The 19,502-nt window shown below is 41.4% G+C and overlaps 1 protein-coding gene across 2 annotated transcripts in view; it reads left to right on the top strand.

The window, feature by feature from the left end:
• The first annotated feature begins 4,750 nt into the window (after positions 1-4,750).
• Positions 4,751-19,502, top strand: part of CMKLR2 (chemerin chemokine-like receptor 2) — a 50,730-nt gene continuing 35,978 nt past the window's right edge. For both annotated transcript variants that reach the window (XM_060623174.2, XM_060623176.2), the window contains exons 1-2: positions 4,751-5,020; positions 17,372-17,422. The gene's annotated coding sequence lies outside the window, so the exon portion shown is untranslated. The remainder of the gene's footprint in view (positions 5,021-17,371; positions 17,423-19,502) is intronic.

Raw genomic sequence — 19,502 nt, forward strand, 5'->3', positions numbered from 1 at the left:
CTTTGCCCACATGCCTCACTGCAGAGGCCTCACTGCACCAGCTCGACGCGGGGACCTTCTGAGAGGGGGTCGTTCCACTCTGCAAAAGCTTCAGGCCCTCAGCATCTGAGATGTCGTAGTGAAGAGAACCAGTCTAAATCCTTCTATGTAGATCTCATTTGATTTGTCATTTGGCATATTAAAAGAGAAGGTTTATTCAAATAAGAGATAACAATACAAGCCGTTCCCCACATTTCCGCAGGTAATTAGACCTTTGTGTATTTTAATTAAAAAGATGTATAGCTAAATCCTCCAACAGACTTCCTGAGCATCCTCCAGGCTCAGTTCCTGCAGGGGCCATACGGAATTAAAAGCAAGAATTTGGAGAAGGGCTTTGTCCTTAATGGCCTTTCAGAATTCTCTGCTTTAAGTGGCATAAAAGCTGCCGTGTTTGGTCAGGTTAGCCTGGCTCATCAATGTGACCTCTCAGAGCCACTGAGTCTGCGCCTGTGAGTCCATTTCAGAGTCTAGGAAAAGCTTTGCATGGTTCCAGCCTCACTGCTCAACATATAAAGGCCCCCAAATTTAATCTCTGACCCTGAAGAAACAGGCCGAAGAAGGGCATGTAAACAAAGAGACAGTCGTCTCTCTCTATGACCAGAGAAAAAATGAAAAGAAGTGAAGTTTTCCCATTTTTCACAAACCATCTTCTTTTTTTTTAAAGTTTATTTATTTTGAGAGAGAGAGAAAGAGAGAGAGAGAGAGAGAGAGAGAGCAAGCAGGGGGGAGGGGCAGAGAGAAAGGGAGAGAGACAGAATCCCAAGCAGGATACAAATCTGGGGCTCGAATTCATGAACCTGAACGAAAAGCAAGAGCTTAACCAACTGAGCCACCCAGGTGCCCCACAAATCAGCTTCTTTAATAAGAAAATGTCTGCTTGTATATTATCTCTTTTCCAATGTTCTAGGCTGAATTCTTTTTCTTTTTTTCTTTTAAATAAACAGTGACAACAAAAAGTTTAGAAATTATCGTTAACAAAATCAATGTGGCCTCACTGTATTTTCCCAAATATCTACTTCTGAAATTTCTATCATCAGAGTACTCGGGTGTTTGGGGCAAGTAACCTATTTTAACATCAAACAAGAAAGGAAAAGAATAACGATCTTGATCTTATCAAAAGAAGGGAGACCAAGTGGCTGACCCTAATGTTTTTTTCTGGTGGGGTTGGGGTGCGGAGAGGGGATGGCCATATTAAAATTGCCTGACCCATTCTAACTATTAGAGCTTCACTAAATTAATACAAAGCTTTTCTTTTAAAATGTCATCTTTTCCAAAGAACGATTCTCTAACAGTGAAATTTCAAGCATCAGTGAAGAAAAGTTCTTTAAGAGAGGCATACCGTTAACCAAAAAATATGATAGAGGCACTTCATATCTTCTCTTCTGGGCCAAGGTGGCCCTACAGACCTGCTTACACACACATGCCCCTCTCAAAGGACCCCTTGAAATACTACCCCCAACAGGCTTCAGAGAATTTGCAATGATTTAGAATGTGGTGACACTGTCCTGAAATCCTTTTTTTTTTTAAATTTTTTTTTAACGTTTATTTATTTTTGAGACAGAGAGAGACAGAGCATGAACAGGGGAGGGTCAGAGAGAGGGAGACACAGAATCTGAAACAGGCTCCAGGCTCTGAGCTGTCAGCACAGAGCCCGACACGGGGCTCGAACTCATGGACCGCAAAATCATGACCTGAGCCGAAGTCGGCCGCTTAACCGACTGAGCCACCCAGGCGCCCCTTTTTTTTTAAAATTTTTTTTAACGTTTATTTATTTTTGAGACAGAGAGAGACAGAGCATGAACAGGGGAGGGTCTGAAATCCTTTTATGTGGCAGAAGTTACTCCTGCCCCTTCCCCCCACTCACTCAATTCCAGAAACATCTCTTCTCATAGACAGATAGGCTAATGGTTAAGTCTCTTTAATTAAAAAATTTTTTTCTGTAATGTTCATTTATTTCTGAGAGAGAAAGAGAGAGAGCACGCTTGGGAGGGGTAGAGAGAGAGAGAACCCAAAGCAGGTTTGGTGCTGTCTGCACAAAGCCTGATGTGGGGCTCGAACTTCTGAACCAGGAGATCATAAGCTGAGCTAAGGTCAGAGGCTCAACCAACTGAGCCATCCAGGTGCCCTCAATTGGTTAAGTCTCTTAAAAGCATGGTGTTTGGAGACTGAATGCTCAGGACAACTATGCAACATCCAGTAGAGGCTCTGTTAAGCCATCTCCATTGAAGTGACTCACCAGCTCAGCCAATACACCTAGTAGCCTGGCTGATGTCCACTGCATCTATTGCATGCGTGGGGTGGCAAGTAAGTTATCTCTAGTGCACGTGAGCCCTTCAGCTTCAACTGCTTTTGAATAATGGATCAACTATAAGGCATCATGTTACGATGTCCAAGGGGAGCTCTCTCAAATGCATGGCAAACTATAGGGTTCATTAGCGGAGAGATTTTATTTACTGCTCCTGATTGTTTGGTAGCAATTTCAAAGCTAAGTAAGCATATGTTTCACTTCTGTGGTTTCAAAGCTAAGCAAGCGTATGTTTCACTTCTGTCGTTTTCAGAGGTAACTAAAACATTAAAACAAAAATGGTTACACTGGGGCAGTTGGCTTGGCTGGCTCAGTCAGTGGAGCATGTGATGCTTGATCTCAGTTGTGAGTTCGAGCTCCATGTTGGGTGTAGAGATTGCTTACAAATAAAATCCTGGGGGAAGAAATGCTTACGCTTTCCTGGATTTCAGTGCTTAAACTGTGCTTGGTACCTAGTAAGCGTTTGCTAACTGTCCTTTCTCTTATCTTCTCTATCGTTTGCTACTCAATGCTCCCTGCTCTATTGCCAAAAAATACAGTCAAAACTCTGTAAAATAACTAACTCTTCCCCAAATTCTCAAAATGTCTTTTGTGGATGAAATTGTACTTTGGTATGATTACAGAAGTTTACATATAACTATTTTTTAATGTTTTATTTTTATTTTTGAGACACATAGAGAAAATAAGAATGGGGAGTGGGGCAGAAAGAGAAGGGGACAGAGGATAGGAAGCAGGCTCTGCTCTGACAGCAGAGTCTGAGGCAGGGCTTGAACCCATGAACCGCAAGATCATGACCTAGGCTGAAATTGGACGCTCAATTGACTGAGCCACGCAGGTGCCCCATACCTACAACTACTAACAAATGCTAATGTTGCTGATACAAAAGAGTAGGAACTGGTGACTAGATACGAATCTCCAGCAGAGAGCTCTACGACTACCTCCTCCAAAGACCATATTTATGCTCAGATAATACTGAAAAGAAATATGCAAAGATTATTAACAGTGGTTATTTTCTGTGGAATCAAGGGATCGGGCAAATGTTGGAGAGGGTATATCCTTATGGGGTTGAGGGATATATATATATTGAAAAAGCATGTGCACACATCCCCTAGGGTTATTCTGATATGTTCCCTCCTCCCCCCGCCTCCCCCCCCCCCCCCACGAGCATTGCTGCTTTAGATTTTCTAGACTTGGTCATGAAAGGGAGGAAAAATAATTTTCCCTCTACCTTTCACTGTTCTTGGCTAAGGCTCCCCCCTGTTAAAAAAAAAAAAAAAAAAAAAGATTAACAGGAGGAGAAAAAAAAACCCACTATTTTAATTACATATATACGGGAGCCCCACTAGAATATGAGACTCGAAAGACCAGAAGACTGAGGATTACATACCATCCAGAGGTAAGGAAAGGGATTGGGATCTGGTGCTAAAAGCCGGGGAAGGAAATTCACGGGAAGGTGAGAAGAGGAAATGTTTGGTAAACAAAGGTTGCCTTGCCAAGCAGACAGTCTCTCAGGTGAAAAAGTCATCTCTGGTAATAGCTCGCTTCCTGATACAGTCCCCCTTTCTAATGTAAATTTCCTTTATAAATATAGATTTCCCTTACAAAAGGGTAACTTCCATTCTGTTTTCAGAGCTTCTTGTGTGTCTGCAGTTTCTTAAAAACAATCAGCTCAAAATAATCTTTATGCCACAGAGGCATGTTTTGAGATGGCATATTCTGCTATCCTTCAGTCAAATACAAAATTGCGTTCGTCTCTGGCAGCTCACCTAAGGCTGTTCAATTAGCTGGCCTAACAATGTTTTGTGACCTAATGTTCAATTTCCAATATCACATGATCGAGCTGCTGTTAGAGCTTACAAAAAACACGTTAGCTCTGCAGAGGGAAGCTAACCACCTCAAGGCTTGCCTCCATGTTTCTTATCCTGTGAATTTCTGAATTCTGAGCCTTACCTCAGATACACAGATGTGTTCACATCTGCGGGACCACAGAAGGAGATGAGGGATAAAAAAAAAAAAACCAATCCGTCAATTTCCTCGGCTCCTAAGAGCTTTCTCTGGCAGCCCATCTAGATAAAGAAATAAAAACTAAAACACCTAATTAATGTGTGATTACAATTCTCCACTGTCAGAAACACACTTTAACCCGGTAAGTAAAATCTCTCCTAATGAGCCCTACAGTTCGCTGTGCAATTGAAGAGCTCTCCTTTGACATTCTAAGGTTCTTTTCATTCCACCGTCAGAATGAAATTTAACTTGACTTCTCATAAGCAAAAGCCCATCAAACAAAGGAAGGATGGGTGCCCCCCCATCACTTTTCAGCCTGCGGCACTGCAGCCAATAGCAATGGTTTCCATTCAAAAAACAAACCTCAGTTATACACACTTACACGCTGAGCAAAAGAATTAATCTGTGCTGTTTGTTCATCGTTTACTTTTCTCCTGGAATACATGATGCATTTTTGTGGAGGGTGGTGGAGGAAGGGAAGAACCACATTCAAATGAAACCCAACATCACTCTCCTCCAGTGTCATTTCAAAAGCCAGATAAAAGCCAAATGAGGAGGCTGGGAAAGAGTGTACAACGTAGCCGTTCTGAAAACCACCCTCCATTTCATTCTGGAGCGGGGAGGTCACACCCAGGCATCAAAATAGCTTCTCTCCTCAAAGTAAATTAGCTGGTAAGTGCTTTCTTGTTTGTTTTCCTCAGACTGACACATTTGCAGCCGACCTGATGAGGATTTTCTGCAGATGATTTATTTACAAAACAGTATTTTGACTAAGTACCAGCTGGCAGACCAGAAAAAGGACTCCTGATAGTTTAGGAAAAGTTCTATGTGCAGATTCATAGTTTTGGTCCTGTCACAGTTTTTAGGGAAGGTCATAACCAGGTTTGCTACTGCTGCTGATTAAAACCTCAAACCCTGAAAGAGAGAACATGAGGGTGTTGCTCGGGGGAGGGGGTGGGAGGGCACAAAGAACTTTGAGTAATTTCCTCGGCTTTTACCTAGAAAATTACAGCTCATAAATGTGGATTTTAAGTAGTTGTGACTCAGAAATAATCAAACATCATTTGTGGAAAGGCCACTTAGAGAAAACTAGTAGGAGAAAATGGTGCTCTGAGATGAAAATTGATTTCGCCCTCCTTAAATGACAAGGTAGGGGGGAAAGTTCTAAACTGAGCTGTAAATGTGGTTGGTTGGGTTTTTGTTGTTGTGGGTTTTTTTTCCTCCCTTTTAAAGAGGAATAGCTTGTGGTTCTTCAGAACAAACATTTCTTTGTTGTTGCTGCATTTTTGAAATCTCATAATCAATTGCCTGTTAGGATAATTGGTACCTGGGCTCTCCTAATGAAGGACAAATGACTAAATGCAGGGAAATTGCTGGGAGAAAAGGTTTATCTAACGTGATTGTTCTTTTGGGAGGTGGGAGCCAGCTGCTTTTGGTCTAATAGTTTATCCTTTCCTCCCAGTAAAAGCTAATGAAAACCAAATGAAAATTTGATAACTTTCACCAGCAATTATTCTTTCAAATTGGCCCTTTTTCGCTTAAAACAAACTCATCCACCCAAGCTTCCACAAACTTGTTGCTTAATGAATCCACCAGTGTTTTTTTTGTTTGTTGTGTAGGGGAAAGAAATAAAAGACCAATGGACCTTTCTGTGGGTCTTCAATTACTTAGTTCAAGTAATTCCTCTGACTGAATTAAATTCTCCTCACGTTTTCACATCTTCCTGACGCTAGATGCTTTTTCAGTTTTCTCATGGTCTTTATTTATGATTTTACCTGGGACTTCAGTCATTTAGTTTATAACAGAATGTCACATGTCTTGTTACTTTACCACTAATTGTCATCTGAGGTAGATATTTAACTGAATATTCCCTTTTCAAAGGCCACAGCACTTGGAGACAACCTATGCGCGTAATTTTGAAAGGAGGAAAGCTGTATGCTCAAAATTATTTTTTCCAAATCATTTACAATTTTTAAAAAATCAGAAGCAGTCAAATATCCAATGGTAGGAGGCTAGTTAAGGATTTCTTATATAGCATCTCAGTGAAATATCTTGCAGGCATTAGGAAATCATAATTTAGAGGATTATGTAGCATCATGAATGGGTGCTTGTAATATTAACAGTATTAATAATATTAATTATGTAAAAAGTAAATGCAGTTGAAAAAAACTGAAGTATTCAAAATAGTAGTGGTAATGAGCCTATAATGAGCTTATGATGTGCCGATGGTAAACTGATGGTATGTTAGGGAGGGAAAACTTTACTCTCTTAGGTTCAGTTCTGAAGGCTGGCAAATTAAACTGACTGGAGTGGGGCACCTGGGTGGCTCAGTCAATTAAGCGTCCGACTACAGCTTGGGTCATGATCTCTTGGTTTGTGAGTTGAAGCCCTGCGTCGGGCTCTGTGCTGACAGCTCAGAGCCTGGAGCCTGCTTCAGATTCTGTGTCTCCCTCTCTCTCTGCCCCTCCCCTGCTTGCACTGTCTCTCTCTCAAAAATAAATACACATTAAAAAAATTTTTTTTTAAAAAGAGATGGTTAGAATTTGGGTTTATATACCCTCTTAATTAGGAAGTTGAGGGAAGGAAATCATAAGTTATGATTTCCTAATTTATATACCATCCCTTAATAAAGGAATGGGAAAACAAATGCTTTTTTAGAAAGATAACTGACTGGGCCCTTGTCTGTTTAGGGGTGGTGTACAGATGTCACCTCTAATAAGGAGTCAGTCTTCCCAGAATGCTCTCCAGGAGGCGCTTTATGACAATTGAGTTATTTGGGGACCTCAGGTGCCTTCTGCTCAAAATAATTTTTAGGGGTGGCTGGGTGGCTCAGTCAGTTAGGTGTCCGACTCTTGATTTCACCTCAGGTCTTGATCTCAGGGTCATGAGTTCAAGCCCTGCATTGGGCTCTGTGCTGGGCATGGAAGCCTACTCAAAATAATAATAATAATAATAGTAATAATTTTTTTTAATTTTTTTTAACGTTTATTTATTTTTGAGACAGAGAGAGACAGAGCATGAACGGGGGGAGGGTCACAGAGAGAGGGAGACACAGAATCTGAAACAGGCTCCAGGCTCTGAGCGGTCAGCACAGAGCCCGAAGCGGGGCTCAAACCCACGGACCGTGAGATCATGACCTGAGCCGAAGTCGGACGCTTAACCGACTGAGCCACCCAGGCACCCCAATAGTAATAATTTTTATGCCACACTGGTGGATGCTGGGCCTCTTCATGTGATATAGCTCTTCTTTTTTTCCTGAACTTTCTCTAATAGTCTATTACTTTAGTGATTTAAAAACTCTATCATACTGAAAATTCCTATTTTTTCTTCGGTCTTCAGCTTTCATAAAAACCACAAAAAAAGTTAAATATTTGATCTCATGGGGGCTCTTCAGTTCTAATTCAGCTGGTTTCTTTGATAACATTGACTAGTAAAGGTTTCTGCCTTATAAAACTTCTAATGAGAGTAGTGAAGTCTGAAGTAGTATTAGGCACACCTAATAGCATTCTCTTGAATTGCACAGTTTCCAAATATGCTTCAGAGGTGTGAGGGCACATCTTTACACTTGCCATTTTGATTTTGCCTGTCACCGCAGAGCTTTAACACCAACGAAGCTTTTAGCTTGTTTCATGGCTTGAAGCAAACCTTTGGGACCTCAGTTCCCTTTTCTCTCAAATAAAACTGATGGGCCAGGTTTCTTCCAGCACCACAATCCACCTCCCCCTGCCTCCGTTTTAAATGTCTGGCTGAGTCACTGCTCAGTGAGATCTATATAATGGATGCTCGTTACATACAGTGCCACATACAGTGGACACCCAATAAATACTGATTGAGGCAACTCTTTCACTCAGACGGTTTTTTCATATTCTTCAATCATCATAGTATGCTCTGATTATTCCGTTGATACTCAAATAAGATGAAAAATGCTCTTTTTTTTTTATAAATTTTTTTTTTTAACATTTATTCATTCTTGAGAGACAGAGCATGAGCAGGGGTCGGGCAGAGAGAGAGACAGAGGGAGGCACAGAATCCGAAGCAGGCTCCAGGCTCCAAGCTGTCAGCCCAGAGCCCGACGCAGGGCTCAAACCACAAACCATGAGATCATGACCTGAACCGAAGTCGGAGGCCCAACCGACTGAGCCACCCAGGCGCCCCGAAAAATGCTCTTCATTGTTTAAGAAAATCGTGCCAGTTGGAGCCAAGTATACATGATTCAGGCACAAGTGTTTTGTAAGACATTATGCCATGGTACCGTCAGCCCAATTAATATATTGGTCAGATGAGTAATTAGCAGGTGGAAGGGTAAAGGTTAAATAGGGCCTGGTTTTGCCCGTGGAAGAGTTTCTCTCTGTGAGGGGAACTGACCCGGGGGAAAGCCAGCCATCTGATGTGGACCTCATTGGCCACTCTTGTTCATTATTAAAACATCAATCAACGAACCCCTGTGAACTTCGGTGTCTGAAATATGGCATGCAGCAGCTCTCTGCAGGACATGTGCAAATAAACACATCATTTGTGATAAAGGAATTCAAAAATCAAATAAAGTGTGTTAGGACTTTTGAATGGTTTAAATATTTTTTTGTTTTGTCTTACTCTGTTTCACTTCCATGTGGAAGATGGAAGTTGGGGGGCACCTGGCTGCTTCAGCTGGTAGGGCATGATCTCGAGGCCATGAGTTCGAGCCTCACGTTGAGCGTAGAGATTGCTTAAAAAAAATAAAACCAGCACCAGGGGGTGCCTGGGTGGCTCAGTCGGTTAAGCATCCATCTTCGACTCAGGTCATGATCTCTCGGTTTGTGGGTTCAAGCTTGAGTTGGGGGCTCTATGCTGACAGCTCGGAGCCTGGAGTCTGCTTTGGATTCTGTGTCTCCCTCTCTCTCTGCCCCTCCCCTGCTCATACTCTGTCTCTGTCTCTGTCTCTGTCTCTCTCTCTCAAAAATAAATAAACATCTAAAAAATGAATAAAAATAAAAATCTTTAAAAAAAGATGGAAGTTGGAAATTATTATTTGCCATTTTGCCAGGGAGAAAGGGATTGTTTGTTTATCATTAGCTAAAAGAAGGTGCCTGTTCATAATCCTATTCAATCAAACAGTTATTGATGGAATCCTTGGCTAGGTTGGTAGAAGGAGACATAAGAATTTTAAAGGAAGAGTCTTGCCCTTGGTAAGCTTAAAGCTATGCTGCCTGGGAACAGAATGAAGTTATTAAACCAAAAAGGCTTGTTTGTCCGTTTATCTGTTTTTAATTTATTTTTTTAGTAATCTCTATGCTCAGTGGGGCTCGAACCCACAACCCTGATATCAAGAGTCGCATGCTCTACTGACTGAGCTAGACAGGAGCCCCTAACCTAAAAACGTTTAGAAGTATGGCGTGCTGGGGCGCCTGGGTAGCTCAGTTGGTTAAGCATCTGACTCTTGATTTTGGCTCAGGTCATGATCTCACAGTTTGTAGGATGGAACCCCGCCATTGGCCTCTGCACTGATGGGGCAGAACCTGCTTGGGATTTTCACTCTACCTCTCTGCCCCTCTCTCTGTCATGTGCATGCTCATTCTCTCTCTCAAAATAAATAAACATTAAAAAAAAAAAAAAAAGAAGTATGGGGTGCCTACCGAAGGTGGAGTTTAGAAAGGCAGAGAGGGATGTGAACAGGCATATTCAGTTTAACAGTTCATGGAGGAGGTGAGAGTCAGTGTCCCATGACACAAAGTGAGATGACAAGATTTGGACTTGACTGAGTAACTGATGGGATGTACCCACCAGAAGTCCTCCTGAGCCCGAGGAGCTTGTGGAAGCACTTGCTAGGAGGGAGGAGCACAGACTTCTGACCCATGAGACAAGGGATGTGAGAGCAGCATGCAGGTGAAAAGCAGAGAGCTGTTTCCACTAAAGCATCCAGGGCGCAAGAAGCCCTGTTTATGGTCTCTGCTAACAAAAACAACAACAACAAAAAATCAATGAAAGAGAATTCTCCATTCCACGACCCTCACTTCATGCCAAAGCCCTACCCAGCTTTGACGCGACAAGCATTCCCATGCTCGGGCAGTGCACTGATAAGAGTTGTGGCGCCCAGGGGGTGCGAACTTGTACTCAAACACGTGCAATAACCTCCTGGAGGCCCTGGGAATACTTTTGGGTGAACTCTTCTCAAGTGTGATATATTTTTCGGGCGAGCACAGTGGAACTACATCAGAAAAATGGAGACGCCCCAATGAATCCCGAATTAACACCCTAAATACGACCCCATTTGTGTCCACTGTCAACAACAGGGATTTTCAGGTTACAATAGCAATATATTTATATAACACTTGATGTTTTTCACTGCTGTTTTCAGTAATACTGCTGACTACTCTCCTAAGGAATCCACATCTAACTCAATCCGGCAGTGAAGGCTCTCACTGAAGTCCTGAAAACCTGTATTGCCAGTGTGGCTGATCTGCATAAAGCATTTCAGAATTTAACCAATCCATTAATACAGCTGGGCTCAAAGTCAGGCTGACTCAACGAGGACCAGGAAATTCCCAAGTGGACTTTGTTTTGAGTGTTCTTTTTAAACTGAAGACGAAAAGAGAGTAGGAAAAGGGTTCAGGCTCACGGGTAGGTTAGGCAGACTTTTTAGGACACCAAAAACAAGAGGCCTTGTTGGTGTTACTGTCAAAAAGGCAATCTCATGAATACAAAGTTCCAGCTAAGGTGAAGCCAAGAAGGTAATTCATTTCATAAAGTCTAACGCATAAAGAATTCAATAAGGAGGGTCATAGTGTTCCCTCAGGAGTCATGCAGAAGCGAAGCAGATTTCACTGGTGCTTAAAATGGCTTCTAGGGTTTCTCTCTGAAGTTCTAATTTTGTGTTTTCTTTTTATGCCCCCCCCCAAAATGTTATTAAAGAATTGTCTATGGGGGCACCTGGGTGGCTCAGTTGGCTGAGCGTCCGATTTTAGCGCAGGTCATGATCTTGCAGTTCACGACTTTGAGCCCCGCATCAGGCTCTGTGCTGCCAGCCCAGAGCCTGGAGCCTGCTTTGAATTCTGTGTCTCCTCCTCTCTCTGCCCCTCCCCTGCTCGTGCTGTCTGTCTCTCTCTCTCAAAAATTAAAATAATAATAATAATAATAAATGAGTCAGTTGGGTTTAGTTCTGCCATTTCAAATATTTGACATAATTGCATATAACAGACCTCAATATTCAACAAAACGTGATCGTTATAAACACATGTAATATAATCATTCCAGAAGTGTTTGAGGAACACTAGGGGGTGCATCAGGTCTTGGGATGAAGGCAGAGTTGCTATGAAAAAGGGAGGACTTTGTGGAGAAGGACTTTGAAAGGAGGTCTGCAACCTGGTAGCTTGGAAAAGAGAATTCAAGCCGAATCTAAAAAAATATGTGTGGTGTTGAATTTTCATTAGGACCACACTGTCCCTAATTTCATGAAAAATAATTTATACGTACAGTTGGATCCCCGGACCTGGAACATAGTGCTTATGGATATGACATCCTTAATTTTTCATAGAACTTTCTCATTGGTGGTTTATAATGATGCACTTCTGTTTGCATAGAAAAAAAATATGGTAATGGAGTATTCTGCCTGATTATATAATTAAGAGTTGACATAGATTTTTCAATTAGGTTATACCCTTTAAAAGTGCTGTTATTTGACTTGACCATTTTTGACCTAACAAAATGGCAGTTTCTTATGCTTCAACAGAAAATATGGATTACTAATTTAATAAAAAAAAATAGTAGGATACTTACGTGTATAATTACTTGTTTTATTTTGTCTAAATATTTGTTAGATTTGTGTATTTTATTTATATACACGATATAGTTAACTATGTTTAACACTGAAACCTTAGTACACATACTATAGTTTTGATGACTGAGAAAGCACTTTCTCCTCCAACACTAAACTTTTATTGAGCACCTATTAGGTTTTCCGCAGGCTGCTCTGTACTTGAGACATACGCGTGAGTAAAACAAGAGGTGCCTGGGTGGCTCAGTTAAGCGTTCAACTCTTGGTTTCAGCTCAGGTCATGATCTCACGGTTTGTGAGTTTGAGCTCCCGCATCAGGCTCTCTGCTGTCAGCACAGAGCCCACTTCAGATCCTCTGTCTCCCCCTCTCTCTACCTATCTAGAGCACTCTGTCTCTCTCAAAAACAAGCAAACAAACAAACAAACAAGAAAGGATGATTAAAACATAATCTTTGCTTACAAGGCTCTCACAGTTTAGTAAGGGAGAAAACACTTCCACAGATAATTATTACGGTGCACAAGGTTTAAGAAGGAAGTGCCTGAAATCAGACAGACCCAGAACTCTTGTCTGAGTTTCAACACTATTGCTAAGTGCCCAAGCTCTCTTTGCCTCATGGAAATAATAATAGTATCTCACAGGGTTGTTGAGAGAATTAAATGTGAAAATGCGCGTAAAATGGCTTAACATCGTATTGTACTTCAAAATACGCAGGAAATGTTAGGTATTACCACAATGTGTTAAATGCTATTATATAAATAGGTGTGCCTGGTATTTGCTTCCTTTTGCATGTGGTTAGGTGAACTGGTTTTATTTCTTTTTTATTTATCCGTTTTTGTTTTTTTTTTAAAGATTTTATCTTTAAGTAATCCCTATACCCCATATGAGGCTCAAAGTCACAACCCTGAGACCAAGAGTTCCACTGATGGGACCAGCCAGGCGCCACTGGGTGAACTGGTTTTAATTATGAGTTACTCATGAAATAGTGAACTAGTTTGCTTTTGTAAGATTTTAGAGGAAAATTTCATCACCTTTTCCTGGAAGTAAGACCCATTGTCAACCAAAAGTCCTTGTCTAATTAAGTGGCTGAACAGATTTAACACATCCTTCAGGAGGGAAGCTAGCTTTCCTAAGCACTCAACAGTCTTTTAACACCTCTAATAAAAAAGAGGAACTGAATACAGGAACTAACGAATTTGATGATAATCAAGAATTTAAATTCTCACCTCAAACTCACCTTTGCCCTCTCAGATAAAAATTATTGTTAGTTATTGTCAAGATGCCATGGGCATAAATGTCTTCTATCAAAAGCCACTAACGTAGGCTTTCAGCCAGGCAATAAATATTTTTGAATTCTACTGTTTGCCAGGCACTGAGCTAGACTCTAGGGGTATAAAGGCAAGCAAAAACTACAGCCTGTCAGAGGAGAGACATTTATTATGTATTCAAATATATAACTAACAGTTATAAGTAAAGCATATAGAGCAGTGACCTTGATTGAGACTGAGGGACAGGCTGGTGGTGGTCAGAGAAGAGTTCATTTAGAATGAACTGTAATGAACTAACATCTGAAAATACCACTTACCTTTCAGTAGAGCCGGTGATTTGCTCCCCAATCAAAAACAACCAGCAAGTTCAGGAAATAAAAGCTTAGTCAAATCAATTGTTTAGCTACATAATGAAAAATACTAAGTTGATATAAATTATTTACTCTTGGGGCGCCTGGGTGGCTCAGTCAGTTAAGCACCTGACTCTTGATTTGGGCTCCGATCATGATCTCACGGTTTGTGAGTTTGAGCCCTGCATTGGGCTCCACTCAGATGGTGCAGAGCCTGCTTGGGATTCTCTCTCTCTCTCTCTCTCTCTCTCTCCCTCTCCCTCTCTTCTCTGCCTTTCCCTCAAGCGCGCGCTCTCTCTCTCTCTCTCTCAAAATAAATAAACTAAAAAAGCAAATAATAAATTATTTACTCTTACCCGATCAGATAGCTAATGTTAAACGTGACTTTTTTGTTTGACTGCCTTTCTGCCCCACATGGGCTTTTATTTCATTAGCCCTATTGAAATAGCCCTTCACCTCTGGGGTGATTTTCTCATTATCAACATGCTCACATACAAAATGTTACTTCAGTATAGTCCTTCACATGCACTAACCAAGAAGATGGGGGAAATTTTAGAAGGTGGTAAAATGACCGAGTTCTTCTTGCCTTATCTGGGAGAGGGGCTTTGCTCTGGAATAATATTTCATGTATAAACATGGCGTTTCTCCATAGTTTGCCTTTTGTTTTTTTTTTCTTTGTTTTGTTTTGTTGAGATAATGAATAGGGCAAGTATTCTGAACTTCAGTTCACACTTAAAATTGCTTATATCAGAGGAAGGATTATAATATATCAAACACTATAAAAAAGATTTATTCAGAAAGGTATTGTGTTTCCCAGAACACAAGGAGGGGAAAATGACTGTAGAGAGTGTCTGTCCATTTTAAACTTTTATTAAAATATTTACAAGAATCTTCACATTCTGGGGCACCCGGCTGACTCAGTCAGAAGAGCATGCAACTCTTGATCTTGGGGTCATGAGTTCGAGCCCCATGTTGGTATAGAGATTACTTAAAATAAATAAATAAAATTAAAAAAAAAGAATATTCACATTCATTTATTTCAGCCTCAAATAAACAAAAGCTTGATTTTTAAAAACTACATCTATTTTTTTTTTTTGCCATGTGAAATGGAATCTGCTCAAGTCCACTGAGTGTTCTTCAGTAATTTCCTAAAGAATGACCATTGCTTCCATTTTACGTTTTTTCTTAAGCAATCGGTAAATAACTTATTCATCAAACTTGAGAGAATGCCCCAAAAGAATTTCTTTTGAAAAGCTGGTCTTCTTCTTGCTGAGCCAGACAATTCCTGTGTTTTCTAGCCAGTTGGATGACAGCAAGTCAGTGAGATCACAGCAAGAAGTCCCAGCTATGTTAGACCCGTCTTCAGCACAAGAAATGAACTCATCTACACGAATCATTTGGTGCAAAATAAATAAATTCCTTCAGTAGAACATTATCATAGGATCAGAATGTCCTACTTTGGAAAGGAAGGAATGAGCACAATGCAGCTTTACAGTAACAGCAGGAAACCATTATTTTGTTGCTCACAGTGGTATGTTTCAGCCGATGTTTTCTTAGAATGAAGCATAAATCCAAAATGTTAGCTAAACCAATCCTGAATAATATCAAATGAGCCCTCTGATTACAGCCTGTGATCATTACATTAGCTGGAAGCCTAAGAATTTGCAGCCTGTCAACAAAGTTCATGCTAGTTATGTGAATTATTTCATAATACACCCTAATTCAAAGATTAATAAAGTAAGATAATAATAATGATATATCACAATTCTTGGCTATAAACCAGGCACTGTGCTAGACACATATGTATCCTGTGTATTTTTTTTTTTTTTTAAGTAAACTCTATACCCAGTGTGGGGCTTGAACTTATGATCTGGAGATCAAAAGCCACATGCTCTCTACCCACTGAGCTAGCCAGGCACCCCTATTCTTCTTCTTTTTTTTTCTTTTTTTTAATGTTTGTTTATTTATTTTGAGACAGAGCATAAGCAGGGGAAGGGCAGAGAGAGAGGAAGAGAGAGTCCCAAGCAGGCTCTGCACTTTCAGCTCGGAGCCTGACACGGGGCTTGACCCTATGACCCTGAGATTGTGACCTGAGCCAAAATCAAGAGTCAGACGCTCAATCCACTGGGCCACCCTGGGGCCCCTCTTTTTTTTTTTTTTTTTTTTTTAAGTGAACATAACTTCAAGATTATATCATCTTCATAATAAAACAAATATGACATTTAGAGCTAGATCACTTTCTTTTTTTTTTTAATTTTTTTAATGTTTATTTATTTTTGAGAGACAGAGAGAGACAGCATCAGCAGGGGAGGGGCAGAGAGAGAGGGAGACCTAGAGCATGAAGCGGGCTCCAGGCTCTGAGCTGTCACCACAGAGCATGATGCGGGGCTCGAACTCACGAGCCGTGAGATCATGACCTGAGCCAAAGTCGGACGCTCAACCGACTGAGCCACCCAGGCGCCCCTAGAGCTAGATCGCTTTCAATGCTTGCTTCTCTTAATAGCCAGCATTCTCTTCCGTCTACAGTTGAGATCAACACATTCAAGCCTCAGCACTTCTTTGTAATTTTAACCTTTTTCTGAAAAATCAGTCTGCCCACCTTAGCCTCTGCTTCCTGTCATAATGCTGCTTTCCCTGGGTGGACAGAGAACCCTTGCCCTTCTTGTAATGTGTCACTTTGTGGGGCTGGTGCTTGCCACGCTTCTTGCAGAAAGTCCGGTGGGTTTTTAGGAATGTTCACCGTGTTTGTGAGAGCTACATCTGTACAGAAGGTATCTTGTTATAATTGTTTAAACAACCCAGCCGTGGTCTCTCGATGGGGTTTCTCCCCAGATCACAGATGAAGAAACTGAAGTTGGCTGTAATAATTAAAAAAAAAAAAAAAAGATGTGGTATGTGGGACCACTGTCTTTGATTTGCCATTATCGGGGAGGAAAAAAAATATCTTTTCCTCCTCCCCTTCTAAATTCTCAACTGGGGTCCCTGCGACAAAAGACGGAATATTGAGAGAAAACCATACAGATTGCTTAATACAAGTTTGGCATGACTCGGGAGCCTTCATAAGGAAACGAAGACCTGAGGAAACCGTTATACTGGAGTGTTTTTATCCTGACCAAAAATGAGAACCTCTGAGAACGTGTTAAGACGAAGGGTTGTGAGCGGAGAGAGTAAAGTGGGGGAAACATGGCAAGGTTTGTTGCTCAGATCCTTCTCAGAGTCCCTACTTCCTTGGAGGTAAGGATGCCCTTTCCTCGGGGTCTATGGAGGGCATCTGTCACGTGAGACTCCTATGACCTGCTTCAAGGGAGACAAGGGAGGTCAGAGAGTCCTTTCTGCTGCTGCTGTTTCTCAAACTCCTTCAGCTTAAGCTATTTAATATGCCAAGGTGCCATATATTGGGTAGGATGTCCTAAACCTTACCAGTTTCTACGTTGGATTGGGAACAAATGTGAAATAGTACTTACAAATAAGACAATAGGAAATAGACATACACTAGAAATAGAGGGAAGATGGGATTTAGAGGTCTGGAGGCCTAGGGAAAACAATTATAATAGTGACAAATAACTATGCTTCAGACACCGAGCTCCACGTGATTGCCTCATTTCATCCCCACAGCTACCCAATCAAGTAGATATTATTATGATCCCTCTTTTACAGATGGAGAAATCGGGGCTTGGAACTTTTGACTAACTTCGCAAGGCCACACAGGTAGGTAATAAGTGGAACTGCAGTTTGGAACCAGGGTCTGTCTGACTCCAGGGCCCTAGTCCTTAACTACCATAAAATACTGCCCAGAAATGCTTATGATGGTTTGTGGATTTCACCAAAGCACAAGATGAAGAGGGCCTGGTGGGAAAGAGGGAAGTTCAACAACTAAAGAGATGAGGGTGACAGAGAAAGAAGACAGACTGGAAAGGAAACCTAGAACCAGAATTCAACTCTACATATAAACACCCTTGATATATTTAGATGTCCCGAGGGAGAGTGGAGGTCGAGGGCAGTGACAGATGAGGCATAACTGGAGTGTCTTTGGGGGCTGCTGGGACTTCTCTTCATCCCACGATGGTGAGCCAGGTAAGTGTCCTCGGGCCAACGAAGGCCTGCCGTGTTCTCAAACTGCAGCGTTGATCCGGCAAAGCGCCACATCTCACCAGTTTATTTAGAGTTTGGGGATGGCTAGAGCATGAGCTTGGCTCTCTTCCTCTGTTTGAGTAGCTGCAGCAGCGATTAAAGTGGCCTCAGTCTGTGGAAAAAAAAGTGAGACAGAGAGAGAGAGATAAAAGGAAGGCTGCACATTCTTGAATACTCTGTTAATGTTCTGGCTGTGCAAAGCAATTCTATTAATCTCGCTTTCGGTCTCTCGATTCCAACAGTCATATTAGGGACTTGGCTTCTAATACACAGTCTTTAAAGAGGACAGATAGGGGTGCAGGGAAGAGAGTCTGGGATCCCTAAAGAAAGAATTTGCCTCCGCAGTGCCACACTTGGGGTGCTGTCAGAATTCTCTCCTCTGAAGCCCTTCCCCACTTGCCTGGAATTCACTGAGCCCCCCACCCCTCTGAGGAAGTGCTTCCCCACCTTGATGTTTAGTCCCATCATTATCCTAGGACTGGAAGGTAAATGTAGGTCTTGGAAATTGAGTGGACCGGAAAGAAACTTCATACACACTTTTTAAAAACCTTACCACGCCTCCATCCTCCTCCTTCTTCATTGTCCTCCCAAGGTCGGAGCAACACTTTTGGACTAAAGATCTATGAAAAGAGAATTTTTTAAACAGGTAAATCGTGACTCACATAAAATTAACGTGTCACAAGGTTTTTTTTTTTTTGTTTTTTGTTTTTTAACTCATTAATGAATGATGGACTCGGTGAGATGTTACCATGGGTTGAAATGAGAATTCAAAGTATCATGCATATATAGGCCATCAGGAATGTTGACATGAATTTAGAAACAGTCGCAAAACTGGCAAAACTGATCAGTAATTCACAGGACAATAATCAACTGCATTCCAGTAGACACAATTCATTCATATTTCTACGGACAAGGATCATTTGTATTAAGCTGTTGACAATGTGTGCAATTGTCAAACACTCAGACAGCGACAGGCAGAGAGAAGCTGAGAAGGCACACCAGATAGGAAAGACACTGAGAATCTTTCTTCCCCTTTCAATGTCTCTCACAGTTGCTCCTGACAGGCCCTAAATCCTGAAGAAATTAGGACATTTCCTTATATGTAATTCAACATAAAAAATAAATAAATACTAAACTAAAACTCATAAATTTTGTAATAAAATTAAAATAGTTTTTTTTTTTTTTCCAGAATTTTCTTACTGCAAAACTGTACATTAATCCACGGAAGTGAAGCCTTTGCTTTGCTGGTACACTAATTTAGTCCGCTTTTGGAGTTATAACTCCTCCTCCAGTAACTTAGCTTTTGGACACACCGGTGACTTCTTTAGTAAAGTCCTCTTTCAGGCCAGTGGGCTGAGCATTTTCTTTTGAGAGAGAGTGTGTGAGGGAAAGAGAGTTGGCACAGGGGGAGAGAGAGAGAATCTCAAGCCGGTTCCATGCTCAGCGCAGAGCCCAATGCCAGGCTCGATCTCACGGCCCTAGGATCATCACCTGAGCCGAAATCAAGTCAGACGTTCAACCAACTGAGCCACACAGGTGTCACTAGGTGGAGTATTTTCTTTTTTTTCTTTTAAAGGTTTTTATTTATTTTTGAGACAGAGACAGAGCATGAGCAGGGGAGGGGCAGAGAGAGGGGGAGATACAGAATCTGAAGCAG

Source organism: Panthera onca, chromosome C1, assembly GCF_046562875.1.
Source record: "Panthera onca isolate mPanOnc1 chromosome C1, mPanOnc1 haplotype 2, whole genome shotgun sequence".
Lineage (NCBI taxonomy): Eukaryota > Metazoa > Chordata > Mammalia > Carnivora > Felidae > Panthera > Panthera onca.